We start from the raw sequence: 7,371 nt of genomic DNA on the forward strand, positions 1-7,371 counted from the left end.
ACGCTATGGCTAGTCCCCGAGCCCCCAGCTCGCCCTGGGGCACGAGGGCTCCAGAGCCGCCCCTCCCCCCTCCGTGTTCTCCCTTACGCCCAGTCCGCACTCCATTACTCACCATGTCAAATAGGATTTTAAAAACACATGAGAAGGCGCGGCCCCCACCACCCACGGCCTCCTCCACCGTCCACGCGCGCGCTGCCGTGAGGGCTCCCAGTACCTGACGAGCCGACCTTGTGCTGGGAGTACTGCAGTCGCCTTCGCCAGTTGCTCCCTCCTGGGCCGGGGCTTCCGGGGGGTCGGGCCGGGGCTTCCGGGGATCGGGCCGGAAGCGGACTTCAGCTCCTCGCCAGAACCGCCGCCTGCTGGAGGGTCGGGGAGGAGCCGCCGCCTCCTGTGCAGACTGCCGAAGATTCCGGGCCTTAAAGGGATGGGAGCAGCGTGTGGCGCTGAGAGACCCGGTCCCTGGGGCTGCGGGACCCCCTTCCCGTCAGCACCCACGTCTAGACCCAGCGCTTGGAGCCTGGTGCAGGCGGCGAGGAAGACCCGACGCGCCCTGGGCCCGGGGACCTGGGGCTGCTGAGACTGGCCGGAGACTCAGCCGAGAGTGCGACCGCGAGCCACCGGCAGCCCCAGATAGAGAGCCTGGGCCAGAGGGTCCCGTCCTGGTGCAGCTGGCAGTTCGAGGCCCGGCGACTCAGGAGCAGTAGGCGACGCAGGTCCCTGAGCCAGTTCCACCCCAGCCCCGGAGGGATTCTCAGGTCCCCTCCCCACGGCTCGCAGACTTCCCTCTGTTTTTCCCTTGTGCTTTCTGGAGGATTTTATCTCTAGCTCTAGAACTGCCTTCCGCTAACTCTAGGTTTGCTTTGGGAGATAACTTGTTTTGCTCCAATCCGCATTCCCTTTCCTTGACGCTCATCAATCGGATGTTCTAGATGACTGAATGGAGTTTTGAGTTGGACTTTTGTGTCCCCTCCGGAATGGGGCTTGATCCTAGAGCACTGGGGGTCGGGTGGAGGTGTTACTGTAAAATGCAAGTTGGATAAAAGGAGGACCTCTCATCTAGAAAGGTGACAATGGATTTGGGCTGACAGTCAGTGGAGACAAGTTCAGTCTGTGAAAGAAGATGGAGCAGCCATGTGGGCTGGAGTACAGACAGGTGATTGAATCATCAAGGTGAATGGAACTCTGGTGACTCATTCGAACCATTTGGAGGTCGTGAAACTAATCAAATCTGGTTCTTATGTAGCTCTCACTGTTCAGGGACGCCCTCCTGGGTCGCCCCAGATTCCACTTGCTGAATCTGAAGTAGAACCATCAGTTATTGGACATAAGACTCCCATCATGACATCCCCTCACTCACCTGGAGCATCTGGGAATATGGAGCAAATCACTAGTCCTGTGCTCATGGGGGAAGAAAGTAATGTGGTTCGTAACCAGAAAGTAGAAATTCTGAGAAAAATGTTGCAGAAAGAACAGGAATGGCTACAGTTATTGCAGGAAGATTACAGCCGATCGCCTGCCCAAAGATTGCTAAAAGAGATACAAGAACCCAAGAAACACATTACTCAGCTGAAGAGCAGTTATCCAGTCACAAGCTCTGCTCAGGATGGAGCTGTAGTTACTCCCTCCAGGCCTTTAGGTGATGCCTTAACAGGCAGTGAGGCAGAAATGGAACCTGGAGATGGACTGGGCAGGACTGACTGGAGCAGTGGAGATGCATCTCGGCCTAGTAGTGACAATGCAGATAGTCCCAAGAGTGGCATGAAAGAGAGGATTTATCTAGAGGAAAGCCCAGAGAAAAGTTAAACAATTCAGGACACTGACACACAGTCACTTGTTGGGAGTCCCTCAACCCGTGTTGCACCTCATATAATTGGAGCAGAGAATTATGATTTTGGTACTGAACATGAAAAGATCAATGAGCAGTGCAGCTGTTTCCAGAGCATTGAGTTGCTAAAATCTTGCCCTGCTTACTTGGCTGTTTTCTTACACCATGTAGTTTCACAGTTTAACCCAGCAACATTGCTCTGTCATCCCTATTCAGACCTGTACAAACAGACCAATTCCAAAGAAACTCATCACATCTTTCTTGAGTTTCATCAGTTCTTCCTGGATCTATCTGCACACCTGAAGGTTTCTGTTCCTGATGAAATATCTGTAGATCTAGAAAAGAGGAGACCTGAACTTATTCCTGGGGATCTACATCACCACTATATCCAAACTATGCAAGAAAGAGTCCACCCAGAAGGTCAGAGGCACTTGGAAGATTTTCGGCAGAAACGTAGTATGGGACTGACCTTGGCTGAAAGTGAGCTGACTAAACTTGATGCAGAGCGAGACAAGGACCAGGTAATTTTGGAGAAGGAGAGGGCATGTGCAGAACAGTTCATTGCCAAAATTGAAGTGTTGTTGACTGCTCAGGCTGTAGAAGAAGAAAAAGAGTTCCACAATGCAGTATGTTATTCTCCTGTATATGAAGCATTTGGGAGCAAAAGTGAAAGAACCTCAAAATCTGGAGCACAAACGGGGTTGGATTGGATTCCTTCCAAAAATCAAGCAAAGTATGAAGAAAGATAGAGAAGGCAAAGAAAAAGGGAAGCAAAGAGGATTCCCTAGCATCCTAGGACCCCCAAGGAGACCAAGTCATCATGACAATAGTGCAATTGGAAGGGCCATGGAACTACAGAAGCCACTCCACCCTAAACATTTATCCATGCCTTCATCTGTGAGTCTGGAACCCCAGGACTCTGCTAAGGTGCGGCCATGTGGCTTAGAAAATGAAGGAACAGACTGGATACCTTTCTGCCAATTCTGTATCCTCTGTAGCTTTAGGGTCCACTCTTTCCCAGGAAGTAGGGAAAGAAAATGATATAGGATCAAAACAAGTTGGAGAAACACCAGCATCTGGAGACTCATTGGATGGCACACCTCATATTCCCAATACCATATTTGATTTTCCCACCTCCTGCATTAGTCCAAGTGCAGGAGGAGGAGTTTAAAGTAGAAAGGGTGATGGAACCTGGGAAACCAAAGCCCTTTAGAAAGTTTGACAGCATAGCCTTTGGAGAAAGTCAAAGTGAGGATGAACAATTTGAAAATGACCTAGAGACAGAGCCACCCAACTGGCAGCAGCTTGTTAGTAGAGAAGTGTTATTGGGACTCAAACTTTCTGAAATCAAAAACAGGAAGTGATTAATGAATTGTTCTACACCTAGAGAACTCATGTTGGAACATTGAAGGTTCTTGATCAAGTATTCTATCAGTGAGTATCCAGAGAAGGAATTCTTTCACCTTCAAAACTACAGAAGATTTTTTTCAAACTTGGAAGATATTATTTAACTTCATGTTGGACTGAATGAACAAATGAAGGCTGTTTGAAAGAGGAATGAGACCTCTGATATCGATCACATTGGGGAAGATCTGTTGACCTGGTTCAGTGTACAAGGAGAGGAGAAGTTGAAACATGCTGCTGCTACATTTTGTAGTAATTAAACTTTCGCTCTGGAAATGATCAAGTCTCTTCAGAAAAAGAAATCTCGATTCCAGACATTTGTGCAAGATGCTGAGAATAATCCACTTTGTCCTCAGCTGAAAGATATCATTCCCACCCAAATGCAGAGGCTAACTAAATACCCACTTCTTTTGGATAACATTGCCAAATAGAATAGCCAATGGAAAGGGAGAAGGTGAAGAAGCTGCTGATCACTGTCATAAGATCTTAAATTATGTAAATCAGGCTGTCAAGGAGGTAGAAAACAAATAGCACTTAGAAGATTATCAGCATCACCTTGATGCCTCCAATATGAAGTACCCAAATGTTGAAGAACTCAGGAGTTTGGATTTAACAAAAAGGAAGATGATTCATGAAGGACCATTGGTTTGGAAGGTGAATAGAGACAAAAGTATTGATCTGTACACATTGCTGCTGGAGGACATTCTTGTTTTGTTACAAAAACAGGATGATAGGCTGGTGTTAAGGTGTCATAGTAAGATTCTGGCATCTTCAGCTGATAGCAAACACACATTTAGCCTGTCATTAAGTTGAATACAGTGTTGGTTCGAAAAGTGGCAACAGACAACAAAGCTTGATTCGTCATCTCCATGTCAGACAACGGAGCCCAAATTTATGAATTGGTGGCACAGACAGTCTCTGAAAAGACTGTCTTGCAGGACCTAATCTGAGGAATGGCTGCCTCAGTGAAGGAACAATCCACAAAGCCAATTCCATTACAGTCGCCAGCTTTTGAAGGAGACAATGATGAAGAAGAACCACCAAAATTAAAAGTAGAACAGCATGGCATTTCAGTCACTGGTCTACAAAGTCCTGACAGAGATTTGGGATTAGAGTCTCCCTTACTATCATCAAAACCTCAGTCTCATTCACTGAGTATCTGGGAAATCAGAGGCAGATGATCTTTTTGTGACTGAGACAGTTTGCCAAGGAACTGCATACAGATGGGACAATAAAGGTAAGTTGAGAAAATTATAACAATCCCAGATCCACACTTGCCTGTCTCATAAGAATGGTGGGCATTGAATATACTAAGGAATTTGGGTCTGTTAAAGCAGTTGCTGGTACAGCAACTTGGTTTGACTGAGAAGAACATTCAGGAAGACTGGGCCACATTTCCCAAGTTATAGGATAACCTCTCAGGGGTTGCAGGCAGATAGTGAAATCCAGAACTCTGAAAACACAAAGGCTTATCCTGGTGAATGACAGATGCCCTTTAGAACTGGAACTGCTGACATTGCAGCTTGTTACAGTCCACGGACTTCAACTGAATCTTCTGCTCCATGGGATTCAGTGGTACTGGCATCCCAAGATAGCCAGGCAGGTAACATTTTAGTAAGGGACCCACATGATTATGACCCCAGAGATGCCTGCCACAGAGCCAGAAGAGGGTCTTGATGAGAGTGGAGAGCACTTTTTTTGAGGCCCGTGAAGCACATAGTGATGATAATCCATCAGAAGGTGATGGAGCAGTTAAAAAGGAGGAGAAGGATGTTAATTTATGCATCTCAGGAAACTGATCCTTGATGGCTATTAAACAATGCAGCAGAGCTCCACAGCTCAGGAGGTTGCTTCCTCATTTACGCTGAAGCCAGTGTCAGGCATCCCTTCTATGGACTCCATTCACCATCAGCAGCATTCTCCCCAGAATGCTCATTCTGATGGGGCAGGTTCACCATTCACCCCAGAATTCCTGGTCCAGAGGCATTGGGGAACTATGGAGGATTCCTGTTTTGAGATCCAGAGCCTCTCCTCTTATACAGATTCACAAAGCCAGATCATGCAGTACATTCATAAGATAGAGGCTGACCTTGAACACTTAAAGAAAGTGGAGGAAAGTTATACCATTCTTTGCCAAAGGCTGGCTGGATCAGCCCTCATAGACAAGCACTCAGATAAAAGTTAAAGCTGAGTGTCCTGGAGGTGACTGCAGGTTGTTGGATTTTGAGCATTTGCCTTGTATCAACCACATCCTGGTTCCAGTGTGGACACAGAGAGAGTGTGGCAGAGGATCTGCCTATGAACCACTTGGGGTTAGCCATGTCCTGAAGTGCCCAGAGCAGGACTAGTTCTTCACAGTCTGGCAGCTGCACTGGTCTGTCAGTGAGGGAATGTCTATTCTCTCACTCTCCTCTCCTCACTGTTGGAAAGTTGTTTTTATTCAGAACAAAAACCAAATGTATGGAGCTTTGGGTGTAGGACATGAAATTGTACTTAGACATAAGAAAAAGAAAATCAGATGTATTTATTTCACTTCATTCCGTATTTAAAAGCACATTTTAATTTTTGTTTTGCCTTGTTTTATTTTAATTTAGTAGTGAGAGTTCTAGTCCTTTGTATTTAGTACACCCAAGGATCAATTGCTCCTGAAGTGAAAAGGTCAGGATGTGGTATTAGGAGGTTGCGTAGAGAGGATATGAAGCAGAGGGAGGAAAAGCATCCCATATTCACTAGTTGTGTTCCATACCCTCTGCTGTGCAGCAGGCTGATTTTCTGAGGGTCACCCCAAAGGCATGGTGGTCCCTATGTACAGAAGATGTGAGCTATGTGCTGCCCAGAGGTTAGAGAGTAGTGGGCTTCCTCTCACCCTAATGCAAGCACTGCTTCTCTGAAGCTGGGATATACCCCCAATTAACAGGAATCCTCAACATACTAAATAGCAGGCAAATGGATGTATTCTCTTCTGTTGTCATCTTTTCTAATGAGGGTTGGGATTTGGGAGGGAAAGGAAAGCAATTTTTTTTATTTTCTTCACTATAAATTTTTTATTCTTGGTATTGTTTCATTTTTATAATTCTACATTAGACTTTGGCATTTGTAAAATCATTCCTGCAGATAAGGCAGGAAGTAAGAACAAATAAATGGAAATGCTTCAGTGGTGGTGGGGGTTGCTAAGGAATGTTTGGAAGGTTATCTAAAATGAATCTACTGAGTTGATCCATGGCTATCATAAGCCACGGGTACTGCTGGATTATAAGGCCAGTAAAATATTAGTACCCAGAGGTTTGACTCTAATTTTTTGTACTGATGGTGTCAAAGGGCTCTTTGAGTCACAAGGAGAGCCAGGGTGGAGTGAAAAAGATGTGGTGGAGAAGGCAGACTGTTCACACAAGCTCCAGCATCACTTCCTCTGATCATCACTGCCACAACTCTGTCCATACTGGGCCATGACTGACCTTAGGAATTGCAGACCAGAGCATACACTGGATACTGTAGGCAAAGTGTTTGTAACTGCCTGCTCTAGGATGAATAGCAGTATTGGCAGCACCTACAGAGGATACATATGTCAGAATTATAACTTGAGAACTCCTTCGTTTATATTGGCTTTCTGTGGTTTTCTTTGTACATTAGGTAAATGTATTTTTGGAGTACTTTGCTAACTAAAATGAATTCATTTGTCAAAGTTGTAAATTCTGTTAATAAAGAAGGAGTTCACTCATTAAAAAAAAAAAACATATGAGAAGCATCATCTATGACATATATCCCCTTTTTGCCCCCTGGCATTCCTTTCTTTTTGAAGTTCAAAGATGTCTTCTATTATGAATTTCTTTTTGTTTAGAGAACTTAATACATTTTTAAGAATTAGTTTACTAAAATCAAATTCAAACACAAATTCCTCTTCATCCCTGGATGCCTTTCTTTCTTCTTCCTTTCTGATGGTTCTTTTCCTTTAGTACTTCCAAAATGTTAGGTCATTTCCTCCTGTTCTCCATGTTTCACAGATGAGTAACCTAATTTATGTCACCCTCTAAATACACATTTCTCTAGGGCATGCTTTCCAGAATATTTCTTTGATTTAAGCTTTGTTTATAGCATCTCGTTTTTCATTTTTAACTTTGAAAAAAATGATTTTGGTGGTTTAA

At 44.9% G+C, this 7,371-nt stretch overlaps 1 long non-coding RNA gene and 1 pseudogene across 2 annotated transcripts in view; one reads left to right on the forward strand and one right to left on the reverse strand.

Annotated features, from left to right (window-relative positions):
• LOC308631947 overlaps positions 1-266 on the reverse strand; it is a 44,993-nt gene extending 44,727 nt beyond the window's left edge. The window contains exon 1 of the long non-coding RNA XR_014018398.1: positions 113-266. This is a non-coding gene — a long non-coding RNA (uncharacterized lncRNA). The remainder of the gene's footprint in view (positions 1-112) is intronic.
• An 865-nt stretch (positions 267-1,131) lies between these two features.
• LOC308632066 (rho guanine nucleotide exchange factor 12-like) lies at positions 1,132-5,462 on the forward strand (annotated as a pseudogene). The gene has a single exon. The product of its transcript is annotated as a rho guanine nucleotide exchange factor 12-like (transcript).
• Positions 5,463-7,371: the final 1,909 nt, after the last annotated feature.

The sequence above is a fragment of the Spermophilus citellus genome, assembly GCF_964194105.1.
Source record: "Spermophilus citellus genome assembly, chromosome: 12".
Taxonomy (NCBI): Eukaryota; Metazoa; Chordata; class Mammalia; order Rodentia; family Sciuridae; genus Spermophilus; species Spermophilus citellus.